Source organism: Leucoraja erinacea, chromosome 18 (assembly GCF_028641065.1).
Source record: "Leucoraja erinacea ecotype New England chromosome 18, Leri_hhj_1, whole genome shotgun sequence".
Lineage (NCBI taxonomy): Eukaryota > Metazoa > Chordata > Chondrichthyes > Rajiformes > Rajidae > Leucoraja > Leucoraja erinaceus.
In genome coordinates, this window is record NC_073394.1 from 28634792 (window position 1) to 28648480 (window position 13689).

At 45.3% G+C, this 13689-nt stretch overlaps 1 long non-coding RNA gene across 1 annotated transcript in view; it reads right to left on the bottom strand.

Moving 5' to 3' along the window:
* Positions 1-11824, bottom strand: part of LOC129705855 (uncharacterized) — a 28093-nt gene extending 16269 nt beyond the window's left edge. Inside the window, exons 1-3 of the long non-coding RNA XR_008724973.1 lie at positions 11393-11824; positions 9267-9395; positions 7215-7295 (exon numbers count right to left, since the gene is read on the bottom strand). This is a non-coding gene — a long non-coding RNA (uncharacterized LOC129705855). The remainder of the gene's footprint in view (positions 1-7214; positions 7296-9266; positions 9396-11392) is intronic.
* Positions 11825-13689: the final 1865 nt, after the last annotated feature.

A 13689-nucleotide genomic window follows, 5' to 3' on the forward strand; every position in this document is an offset into this window, starting at 1 on the left:
TGGAAATCCCTCCTAATTTTTGGCTTGCAGTCCAAGATAGTATTCACGTCCTGCCACAGTTTAGTTTAATTTAGTTTATTGCCACGTGTACTGAGATATAGTGAAAAGGTTTTGTTGTGTGCTATCCAGTCAACAGAAAGACAATACATGATTACAATCGAGCCATCCGCAGCCTACAGGTACATGATAAAGAGAGGGGTTTGTGTTGTCGACCTCCCCGTGGTGAGCCCTGTCAACTGACCTCAGGCAGGCGAACGACAACAAACCGAGACAGCAGCAGCGCCGCAGCTTGGCGCCAACCCGGAGCATGCGCCCTCTTTAGAGCGGGCACCTGCGGATGTCAAACCGGGTGGCATCACCCTGCTGCAGACTTCTGCTGCCTCAAACACAAGAAGAAGAAGATAAAGGAAATAACGTTTAGTGCAAGGATAGATTAGTTGCCGCGATCATCCACTTGCATTGATCCTCCAGCTTGTTCTGCAAATCTTACATGGCATCTTGGACTTTAGTTCTGCCTTCAATGCCATCATTCCACAGACTTTAGTCAACAAACTGCTGCTGCTTGGACTTAAACCATCCGTGTGCAACTGGGCACTAGACTTCCTGCCCAACAGGCCAACAGCCCCCCCCCCATTACCAACACCAGCTCCCCACAGGGATGTGTCCTGAGCCCCCTGCTGTACACTCTTCTCACTTATTCACCCAAACACCCGAATAGTCACATTGTGAAATTTACAGATGACACGGCCGTGGTGGGATTATTCTCCTACAATGACGAGTCGGGCTACAGACGGGAGGTGGGAGAACTTGAAGTCTGGTGTAAAGCAAACAACCTCTACATCAACGTGGGGAAGACAAAGGAGGTGATTGTGGACTTCAGGAAAAGCGGCTACACCCCCCCTCCCCTCTACATCGGAGGGGAAGCTGTGGAGATGGTGTCCAGTTTTAAATATCTGGGGGTGCACATTTCTAACGACCTCACCTGGACCTGCAACACGGCCAGCATCATTAAAAAAGCCCACCAACGCTTCTTGAGGAGGCTGAAGCGTGCTGGCCTCAGCACCCCAGTCCTGACATCATTTTACAGGTGTGTGTTGGAGAGCGTCCTCACATCGCGTATCACAGCGTGGCACGGAAACTGCTCTGCTGCTGACAGGAAGGCGTTGCAGAGGGTGGTCAAATCTGCCCCCAAAAAAATCACAAATAACTGCCTCCCTGCCATTGAGGACATTTACATCAGCAGGTGCAAGAGCAGAGCCTCAAACATCATGAAGGACCCGCACCCACCCGGCAAATGGACCCTTTGCCCCCCTCCCCTCAGGGAGAAGGCTGCGCAGCATAAAGGCCAGGACAACAAGGCTGAAAGCCAGCTTCTTTCCCGAGGCCATGAGACTTTTAAACTCCCTACCTCGCTGACTGAACCCTCACTACCTCTGTGAACTCTGCTGCTACTGCTGCTGCTATGGACATTATTGTGCTGCTGTCATTAAAACCATGCTGCTTTTTTTTACTTTTTACTATTTATTCATAGGCTCATTATTATTTAGATTTTATTGTGGAAGGTTTTTATATGTTAGAATTTATTGATGTCTTACTGCTCGGACCTGAGTACAAATTTCATTCATGATTCATGTGGAAACATGTTTTTATGGAATGACAATAAATTAAATAAATAAATAAATAAACAAATCACAGACCGCTCTTGTGGAGATCATACTGGCCTTCTTGTACAGTGTGGGTTCATCCTACTTGAAAGCTTTGGTTCTTGACTTTAGCAGAGAGCCAATATCAAGGTACTGGTTAGGGTAAAGCCCAATTGTCTTTGTCAGAATGCAGTGGTCAAGGTATTTCTGGAAGATGGCTCAGATGTACTCATTCAGGCTCAGTGAAGTCATAGAGTCAGAGTCACAGAGTGTTACAGTGTGGAAACAGGTCCTTTGACCCAACTTGCCCACACCAGCTAACATGTCCCAGCTACACTAGTCCCACCTGCCAGCATTTGGTCCTTATCCCTCCAAACCTGTCCTACCAATGTACCTGTCAGACTGCTTCTTCAATGTCGGGATAGTCTCTGCCTCAACTACTTCCTCTGGCAGCTCGTTCCATACATCCATCAACCTGTGTGTGAAAAAGTTACCCCTCAGATTCCTATTAAATCTTTTCCCCTTCACCTTAAATCATGGCTTGGTTCAGCAACTTGAGGGCCCAGGAGCGGAAAAGACTGCAAAAAGTTGTAAACACTGCCCAGTCCATCATCGGCTCTGACCTCCCTACCATCGAGGGGATCTATCGCAGTCGCTGCCTTAAAAAGGCTGCCAGCATCATCAAGGATCCACATCATCCTGGCCACTCACTCATCTCTCCACTGCCTTCAGGTAGAAGGTACAGGAGCCTGAAATCTGCAACATCCAGGTTCAGGAATAGCTACGTCCCCACAGCCATCAGGCTATTAAACTCAACTCAAACAAAACTCTGCCATTAATAGCCCATTGCACTTTATCTGTTTATTTATGTGTGTGTATATATATATATATATATATATATATATTTCATTGTCCTATCTAGGACACATGACAATAAACTCTCTTGAATCTCTTGAATCTTGTATCTTGAAACCTATGTCCTCTGGTCCTCGATTCCCCTACCCTGGGCAAGAGACTGTGCATTACCTGATCTATTCCTCTCATGATCTTATACACCTCTAGAAGATCACCCCTCATCCTCCTGCGCTCCAAAAAGTGGTCTAGAACATGTTCCATAGGGCGGCCCGGTAGCACAGCTTGCAGAGTTGCTGCCTCAGAGCTCTACAGACGCGGGTTCGATCCCGACCTAGGGTGCTGCCTGTGTGGAGTTTGCACTTCCACCTGTGACTGCGTGAACTTTCTCCCACTCCCCCAAGACGAGCAGGTTTATAGGTTAATTGGGCCTCTGTCAATTGCCCTGGGTCTTCGGGTGGGGTAACATAGAACATGAGTGATTGATGTGTGGTGTCGACTCAGTGGGCCAAGTATCCCATTTCCATGCTGCTAAACTAAACTAAACTAAAGGACCGATAATCTCAATGCAGTCCTGAACTTGACTCTCAGCTTCCTCAGCCCACTGCTGTGTTACACTCTTCGTTGGTCCCTTGAGCTTCAGTCTCATTCTATAAACCAGCAAGAACTGCGTTGACAGAAGGGCCGAAGGACAGATAATCATAGTTGCTGAAAAGAGGGTGAGGGGTTTAGCTAGACAGCTTAATGTAATCATTATTTCTATGTGAATGCGCAGGGATAAATTGCACTAAATGAATCAGATCAGCATGCTTTGTTGAACCATTTCAAATAAGGAACAAAATGAATCAATACCAACATCCACTTCAGTGTTACTTCTGCCTTCAGCCAAATTGCAGAACAGAAAGGCAAAAGGATATAAGCCTGCTCACAGAGCCATAGAGTTACACAGCATATAAATAGGCCTTTAGGCCCAACTCGTCCATGCTGACCAAGGTGCCGAGTTGAGGTTTGCCCCACTTGCCTGCATTTGGCCCAAGTCCCTCTAAACATTTCCTGCAGGTACTATCATAACATTCATAACATTTATGAGACATTTGGATAGGCACATGGATGAGTGGGATGAGTGCAGATGGAGCATGTTGGCCAGTGTGGGTAAGTTAGGCCAAAGGATCTGTTTCTATGCTCTATGACTCCATGACTCTCAATCCATGTGCCTGTCTAAACAACTTTTCATTATTATAATGGTACCTGCCTCAACCCCTTCCCTTGGCAGTTCATTCCAGATACCTACCACCCTCTGTGTGAAAAGTTTTCTCCTCTGGTACCCCTTAAATCATTCCCCTCTCATCTTAAAACGATGCACACTAGTTTTAGACGCCGCTACTCTGGGAAAAAGTGTAATCATTCACTTTATCTATTCCCCTCATAATTTTTGTATTACTCTATAAAGTCACCCCTTCGCTTCCTGCACTCCAGGGTAAAATGATCCAGCGTATTCAGTCTCTCCTTATTAGTCAAAACATCCAGTCCCAGTAACATCCTTGTGAATCTTTTGCACAGCCTTTCCAGCTTGGTGACATCCTTCCTAGAGCTAAGCGACCAGAACTATACACAACACCATAAATGTGGCCTCACCAGTGACTTGTATAGTTGTAAAATGATGCTCAAATTCCTGTAGTCAGTGCCCTGACCGATAAAGACAAGCATGCCAAACTTTTTCTTTACCATCATGTCTACCTGTGTCGCCATTTGTAGGGAACTATGATTTGCACCCCTATGTCTCTCTCTGTTTTATAACACCTCCCAGAGCCCCGCTACTTACTGGGTATGCTCTGCCCTGCATTGACTTTGCAAAATACAATACTTTTTCATTTGTCTTATTTAAATTCCATCTGCCTGTCCTTGACCCACTTTCCCAGTTAATCTAGATCCTGTTCTAGTCTTGTATAGAGTTCTTCACTGAACATTACACTACCAGTCGTAGGGACATCTCCTAGACTATCTAACTAACTATCACCTCTTCCCAGCAAACAATGTGCCTATGTGGCCTGTTTTGCCGGCCCCAAAGATCCTATAGCTATAAGATCTTTGGCCAGCCCTGCTTTGTTCTGGCCCTTTTTTACCTCCAGTTCCCTTCCCTCTACTTCCTGACCCAAAACATCACCCATCCCTTTTCTCCAGAGATGCTGCCTGATCCGCTGAATTACTCCAGCAATTTGTGTCTATCTTTGGCCATGCCATGTACCTTCCCATCCAAATTGTCAATATCGATGATGTACAATAGTGAACCTAGCACCAATTCCTGCAGCACGTCACTGGACACAGATCTTCAATCTGAAAAGCTTCCCTCCACTGTGAATGAGCTTACTCATAGTGGAGTTCCATTCGTGAGCTTGGAGCAGGGTAAGGGGCAGCATGAACCATCCTCACAACAGTGAGATTTGCCAACTGTTAGAATAGAAATAGTGCAAAACATTTCCCAGAGAAGAAGGGTAGAGTAAGTATGAAGGGAAATGTGACTAGAAGTCATAAATTGCAGTGGGAAGGTGCACATCACTCATGTGCATGGAGACATTGTAAATGTATAGAGGCAGAGTGCTCCAGGGTCATGTGGCTCCACTTGAAACCTACACCCAGTCGGAATGTGAGTCTAAATAGACCAAGGGTTTTCCGTCTAATTTGCCTCAAATCTACCGGGTGGGGATGGAATCGATTAGTAAGTGTAATCCAGCAACCTCTTCCTGCGTAATATTATATACTTGGAATTGGTGCCTTAGAAGATTGCTGTGTACCTTATAAAATTAACCAGATCAAATCTGTTAAATATCACCAGTTTAGTATAAACAGCAGGTGAACACATTCTGCGCTTTCATCAAAAGGAAGCACAATATTTAAAAATCTTCAGTTATTTCCTCTCCCTGTCATTGGAAAATTAAGATAAAGTTTTGCAGGTTAGCCAAACATTCGCGTCGAGGTCCTCGATGCCTATTACTATCCAAAGCATTTAAATAAGCCCACGGATCAGGTAATTTACTCCACTTACCCTTAATGTACTGTACACTTATGTCAACAGAGTTCCAGTATACCATGAACACTTCTTTATAGCTCTTTAGAATTGCATTAATTGCATTTTAATGAACCAGTTTCATTTAAGCTCCTTCTGCTATTCTTGGCTGCAAGAAGACTGTCCCTGAGGGAACACATGTATTGGCCCATCTGCTGGTTGAGATTAAAGACTGTGAGCACTGTATGATCAAAGTGCCTTGCAGCAGCCACACTCCGCACTTAGCTATTCCACGGCATTGACTCTATTCTATTTTCATTTGTCTTACAATAAGAGGAGGGGCTCCACATCACCAGCCAATATATACAGAGCTATTTTTTTTAACATAAATCACCCACCCCTCAAGTATATGATCCAGATTGTGAGAGGAACCATCTAAACTTGGCAACATCATAAGAGAAATATTGTCTTTTTCAATGTGTTTCAAACATAAACTTTTACAGAGCGGCACGGTGGCGCAGCGGTAGAGTTGCTGCCTTACAGCGCCAGAGTCCCGGGTTCGATCCTGATTACAGGTGCTGTCGGTATGGAGTTTGTACATTCTCTCCGTGACTGCATGGGTTTCCCAGGATGCTCCGGTTTCCTCCCACACTCCAAAGACGTACAATTTTGTAGGTTAATCGGCTTCGGTAAAAATTGTAAATTGTCCCTAGTGTGCATGATAGTGTTAGTGTACAGAGATCGCTAGTCGGCACGGACTCAGTGGGCCGAAGGGTCTGTTTCCGCACTGTATCTCTAAACTAAACTTAAATTACTCTAAACTTAAAGGCTTTCTAAGTGTTGCGACTTTAGCTGTTGTTCACTCTTTCCTCTGAATCAGAAAATTATGCGTTCAAGTCACTCACCAGAAACATTGGAATATCCAATCTAACACATCGGGCCAACACAAAGGCAATGCTAACACGAGGAACTGCAGATGCTGGAATCTTGAGGAAAGAGCAAAATGCTGGATAGCTTCAGGCCGCATCTGCGGATGGAATGGACGGGCAACATTTCAGATTGGGACCCTTCAGACTAAAGAAGGGTCTGCAATCTGAAGAAAGGTCCTGATCTGAAACATCGCCTATCCATTCCTTCTGCAGATGCCGAATTACACCCGCACCTAGTTATTTAATACAGGAAATGCTGCGGTACTGCAGCTACCGTCTTTTACCCAGGATGGGAAATCCAGGCCATCTCTGTCCGCTCTGGTGCCTTCATAAAAATGGGCTGGTATTATTTTATTTTATTGCACAATCGATATTTATTTTCAACCAACATTACTAAAATATTGGCCCATGAACACAATATTGATTGGGGTACTTACCGAGTGAAATTTGTCTATCTTGTATTCTAACGTAGCAATTAAAATTCAAAATCACTAGCTTTAAATGGTCGTGAACTTCCTGAATGATTCCGGGAGAGGCGTAATTAATAAGAAGCATTTCTGGTAATAGACAAGGTTAAATGTCACCTTGAAGTATATAAAAAAGAGTGAAATCGAAACTGGTCAAAATACTGATATGCCTACAACTCAATGCTGCAGGGTCCAGCCCAGACTTGTAGCTCTGCACAACCCTCATCACATAATGACTCCTGTGTGTTCCTGCTCCAAGCCCTGCGTGCAGCTGTTTCAAAAGAGGTGTATCATTGTGTCGATACCGTATAATACTCACACATTACAGCACGTGGATCGCAGCTCGACAGAAAGCGGGCTATTGTTTGCTGCTTTTGTGGGGCATCGTCAGATTTGAATCCTAGAAGACCAAGCACCGTAGGTCAAGAAATGAACAAATTAAAAATAAAGCCGGAGAGCTCAGTGTCGAAGTATATGATGAACTGACCTACTGAGGACTGTGGTTCCCCATGATCATTGCATTATATCATGAGTCAAGTCATATGCTTCACACAGAACTATGGAATTCTTACTTGCAGCAGTACAACAGCATATGTAAACATAGAACTCTGCAAATAATATAATAAATGAAAAAAGTTTCCTTATATATTATATATAACACACACACACACACACACACACACACACACACACACACACGTGTGTGTGTGTGTGTGTTTGTGTGTGTATGTATGTGTGTGTGTGTGTGTGTGCATGTGTATATATATACTGTATACACACAAACACACATACATACATACGCATAAACACCAAAAAACAATAATAGTTCAAACAGACAAAACCAGTCCCCATCTATGTAGTTTGGAGTTTATTTGGAGGTTGTAATGTTTAATAGCCTGATGGTTGTAGGGAAGAAGCTGCTCCTGAACCTGGACGTTACAGTTTTCAGGCTCCTATATCTTCTTCCCAATGGCAGGAGTGAAGTGAGAGTGTGGCTAGGGTGGTGTGGGTCTCTGATGATGATCGCTGCCTTTTTGAGGCAGCAACTCCCATCGATCCTCCGATAGTGGGGAGATCAGTTACCCGTGATGGACTGGGCAGTGTTCTCCACTTTTTGCAGTCTTCTTCACCCCTGGGTGTTTGAGTTGCTGAACCAGGCCATGATGCAACCAGTCAATATGCTCTCTACTGTACCAATATGCTGTCTACAATCAGTACGTCACATCCCTAAATGTGAACCTTTTTTGCCGAATAGATTACATTCATTGCTTTAGCCACACTGTGTATGTTAGAGAGATGGGCATAGAGCCAGATATGAAGAGTACCTCCACTCGACAGGACTCTGGTGATACTTGGGGTATTGTGTTTAGTTTCGGTCATCCCATTCAACCAGAAAGTTAACATGGATAGGGTGCAGATTTACAAGAATGATGCCAGGACTTGAAGACCTGAGTTACAGGGAGAGAATGAGCAACCTAGGACTTTATTCCTGAATGTGCAGGAGGCTGAGTGGTGATCTCTTAGGGGTGTACAGAATCAGGAGGGGAATAGATAGGATGCATGCTGGGGTAGATACATTATAAACTAGAAGGCATAAGCTTAAGGTGAGGGGGAAATATTTAATAGAAACCAGTTAGGCAACCTTTTCACACAAAGGTAGATGGAACGAGCTGCCAGAAAAAGTAGTTGAGACAAGTACAATAACAAATTTTAAAATACACTTGTTCAGGTACATGGAATGGAAAGATTTAGAAGGATTTGAACCAAATGCGGGCAAATGCGATTTGCTTTGATGGGACTTCTTGGTCGGCATGAATGAGTTGGGCCGAAGGGCCTGTTACCGTGCAGTGTGAAGGAAGGTTAAGACATCTAGTAATGTCTTAACCTGAACCCAATTTACTTGTATAGACCAGGTAGTCCTTAAGAAGGACCCCATTTTTTCTGACTTGGCATAACGGCAAGAGGTGAGAAAGGCTTTTAGACTTTAGACTTTAGAGATGCAGTGAGGAAAGAGGCCCTTCGGCCCACCGAGTCCATGCCGACCAAAGATCATCCCATACACTAATACTATCCTACACATTAGGGATAATTTACAATTTTTACATTATTGTTGACCATTATTTTATTTCAGTTTACAGGCTGAGGATGTGACTATGCCAATGTTATGAATGTTGATTTCTCTCATTTCAAGTAACCCCTGCAATCCCTCTCTCCCCCCCACCCCCACTCCAGTTATCCTACCAGTTCCACTTTTCGCATCCTTGCATCCCTTTGTTATCGCCTCTACCCCAGCCAACAGTGGGCCATTATGGGCTGCACCCTTCCTTCGTCATCTATTGCCGGACCTGATATGTTATGGCCTTTTTCCTACCTTCAGTTCCCTCCCCTCTACTTTCAGTCTGAAGAAGGCTTCCGACCCGAGATGTCACCCATCCTTTTTCTCCAGAGATGCTGTCTGGCCCGTTACTCCAGCACTTTAAGTCTTTGCCTCTTTAGCAGCCTGTTCAAGTTCAAGTGAGTTCATTGTCATGTGGCCCTGTATAGGACAATAAAAATCTTGCTTTGCTTAAGCACACAGAACATAGTAGGCATTTACTACAAAACGGATAACTGTGTCCATATACCATAATATAAATAAATACACACATGGATAAATAAACTGATAAAAGTGCAAATAACAGATAATGGGTTTTATTAATAATCAGAGTTTTGTCCGAGCCAGGTTTAATAGCCTGATGGCTGTGGGGAAGTAACTATTCCTGAAGGTTACACAGAAAAGCTGGAGAAACTCAGCGGGTGCAGCAGCATGAGTTTCTCCAGCTTTTCTGTGTAACCTTCGATTCTCCAGCATCTGCAGTTCCCTCTTTAACTATTCCTGAACCTGGTTGTTGCAGTCTTCAGGCTCCTGTACCTTCTACCTTCTCCTGCCATCTTTAAAGATTGATCTGACATCTTCTCGGCAGTGGCTTGCACTGTGAAAGGAATTGTTCACTCCGAGTTCCATTTCCTTGCTTTGAATCTGGGAGTCTACACAAGGCAAACCATGGGACTGGGCCCATTATCAACGGAAACAAGCAGCAGCCCACCAGACCTTGGAGGGCAGCTTTGTGGAAGTCACAGAATATCAGATGAGATGCCCGCAAACTACTGACAGAACACAGTGTGCTGCCTAAGAGAGACATAGATAATCTGTTTCAGTGTCTCGACCTGGAACGCCATCTATTCCTTTTCTCCAGAAATGCTGCCTGTCCCGCTGAGTTACTCCAGCATTTTGTATCTCTCTTCGGTGTAAACCAGCATCTGCAGTTCCTCCCTACACAGGAGAGAGACATCTCTGTCGAGATGTCTGATGTTCTGCTAGCAATACAGAAATTGGTCAGATTTGGGTTTTTGTCAAATTACAAATTGAGTTACTCCAGCAAAAGTGCAGGAGTAACTCAGAGGGTCAGGCAGCATCTGTGGAGAAAAAGGATGGGGAAGGTTAACCCAAGGAAGGATCCCAACCCAGAAAGTCAGCCATCTTTTTTCTCCAGAGACAAGAATCTGAAGGGTTCTGACCGAAACGTCACCTGTTGTTAGCACGGTGGCACAGCAGTAGAGTTACTGCCTTACAGTGCCAGAGACACAGGTCTGATCCTGACTATGGGTGCCACCTGTATGGAGTTTATACATTCTCTAGTGGGTGGCTGTGTGGGTTTTCCTCGGGTGCTCCGGTTTCCTCCCACACTCCAAAGACGTACAGGTTTGTAAGTTAATTGGTTTCAGTAAAAATTGTAAACTGTCCTGTGTTATTGTTAGTGTATGGGGATCAGTGTTCAGTGTGGGCTCAGTAGGCTGAAGGGCCTGCTTCCATCCTGTATCATTAAAACAAATATCTATAAGATCCTGCCTGACCCGCTGAGTTACTCCAGCACTTTGTGTCTATCTTTGGTATAAACCACCATCTGCAGTTTCTTGTTTCTCAAGAAATATAGTATTGTTGTGCACAGAATACTTGAAATAATTTTAAAAAGTGATTTTACACAAAGTGCTGGAGCAACTCAGCAAGTCAAGTCAAGTCAAGTCTATTTGTCACATGCACATACGAGATGTGCAGTGAAATGAAAAGTGGCAATGCTCGCGGACTTTGTGCAAAAAGACAAACAAACAAACAACCTAACAAACTACAAACAGAATGGGACAGAATCACATATTCTTTTACATATTAAATATTGTGGGCGGAAGGAAAAAGGGAAAAAAACAGCAATTTTAAAAAAAAAAGCAGTAGAGTGGTACAGGCAGCATCTCTGGAGAAAAGGAACAGGTGACGTTTTGAGTTGGAACCGTTCAGATGATTTTATCTTGTGTATAGTTTAGTTTAGTTTAGTTTAGAGATACAGCACGGAAACAGGCCCTGCGGCCTACCAAGTCCGCACCGACCAGCGATCAGCGATCCCCACACATTAACACTGCACTCGGGTCAATTTACACTTATATCAAGCAAATTAACCTACAAACCTGTACGTCTTTGGAGTGAGGGAGGAAACCGAAGATCACGGAGAAAACTCATGCAGTCACGGGGAGAACGTACAAACTCCATACAGACAGCACCCGTAGCCAAGATCGAACCCGGGTCTCCGGCACTGCAAGCGCGTAAGGTCGCAACTCTACTGCTGCACCACCGTGCCACCCGCAATATTGTTTCTCAAGTTGAACCCTGCTCCCACTTTATGGTAGAGAGCAGTTCCTCTCTCTGGTGACGGCATTTCTCCCGTACACCTGGGTACGGCCGTGCTTTGTCCCAACATCAGCTCTGCCTAACTAAACATCCCAGGCCAGCAACAAAGCTTTCAATGGGGTTGCTTGTATGGCCAGTGACCTTAGGCTGACCTTGAGTTGTGAGTTAAGGATCAGGTTACAAGAGCTCATCTATCCATCTGCATGCAGCCTTTAAGCTTCAAAAGGAAAAAAAACAGCACATCTTTAACAGGTGAAAGCCAGCGTATCTTCAGTGAAAGAAATTAGTGACCTCTTCTGCACTAGGCTGTCACAATAATATGCACAGACTCCTTATTTCAGGGAGACACCTGTTCCACAATCATGCTGGCTATAACCTACGAAAATAAACTCAAAACAATGATTGAACAGCTAAGTCCCTAAAACACTGGGAGATGTTACTCTACTCACTGGGTTAATTCTTCGGTTAAAATAATAGGCAGCAAATCCGCAATGTATTTGGAAAAAAATAGATTAATCTGATTAAAGTTTCAACTTACGATGAGGGAATATATATCTCAGCAACAGAGTTAAGTACATGTTTTTGACTCTGGCGCTCGTTTAGTTTAGTTTAGTTTAGAGATAATGGCATGTCGGTCACAGTGCTCAGCAACTGCGGCTCTGAGTCCAAGCCCTTCACTGTGGAAACGGGGGTTAAAGAGGGATGCATCATCACACCCACCCTGTTTGTCATCTTCATTGCTGCCATACTTCTCCTCATTGGTGAAGAGCTTGCACTGGGGATCCCAATCCTCTACAGAACTGATGGTGGGCTCGTCAAACGTTGTAGGTTGAAGGCCAAGAGCAAAGTCAGTAACACCGCCATCATGCGGCTTCAGTACGCGGACAACTGCGCCATTGCAGTACACTCTGCAGAAGATCTCCAGGGCATCCTGAATGCCTTTGCCAAGGCATACAGAGCCATGGGCCTAGCCTTAAATATCACGAAGACCCAGGTCCTACATCAACCTCCACCCAACCAGCCGTCTACCCAGCCCATTATAAAAGTGGACGACATCACTCTAGAAAACGTTGACCACTCCCCCCCCCCTTGGCAGCATTCTTTCCTCAAAAGCTGACATTGACTCTGAGGTCAACCATCGCCTGATTTGTGCCAGTGGAGCCTACGCCAGACTCAGGTAAAGAGTCTTTGAAGACTGAGACCTAAAGGCTCAAACAAAACTGCTGGTCTACAGAGCCGTTGCCCTCCCCACCCTGTTGTATACATGGGCTGTGGAACCGAGGGGGCTGGGGGGGGGGCTGCAGCCCCTCCACTATTTTTGGCGAGACATGCTTCATAACCCGAAATTATCCGGCCCGCAGGCGTATATTTCTCTTCATCTGAGGACCTCCGACATCTAGAATCTTAGAGCAAGCGCACAGTGAGTGAGGCAAAACCAAAGATCATAGAGCGGAGCAGAGCTGTATGATCTATGGGCAAAACCATGACCAGCTGTGGCGGAAGCTGACTGCCCCCCCAAAACCCCCCTCCCCTCCACTCAACGGTCAATCACAGTGCAGTTCACAGTCGAGATATGGGGCAGTGAACGAAGCGCTGTGATTAGCCACCGAATGGAAGAGAGGGAGGTTGGGAGGAGAGAGAGAGAGGAGAGAGAGAGAGAGAGAGAGAGAGAGAGAGAGAGAGAGAGAGAGAGAGAGAGAGAGAGAGAGAGAGAGAGAGAGAGAGAGAGAGAGAGAGAGAGAGAGAGAGAGAGAGAGAGGAGAGAGAGAGAGAGAGAGAGCGAGAGAGAGAGAGAGGGAGAGGGAGAGAGTGAGAGGCAGACGGCCCCGAGAGGGAGGGAGAGAGAGAGAGAGAGAGTCGACCCCGAGAGGGTGGGAGGAAGAGAGAGAGGGGATGGGGGATATATCCCCCCACTTATTGAGTTGGGGGATGGCCTGTATTATCCCCCAGTTTTTGGAGGTCGAGCAACAACAAAAAATAATATTTGTGCCACCCTCCCCCCACCACTCGGCCGCTCCGCTCCCTCACCGGGTACCCCCGAGGCTGGTGATCAGTGATCACTTAGCCCCCCCCCCCC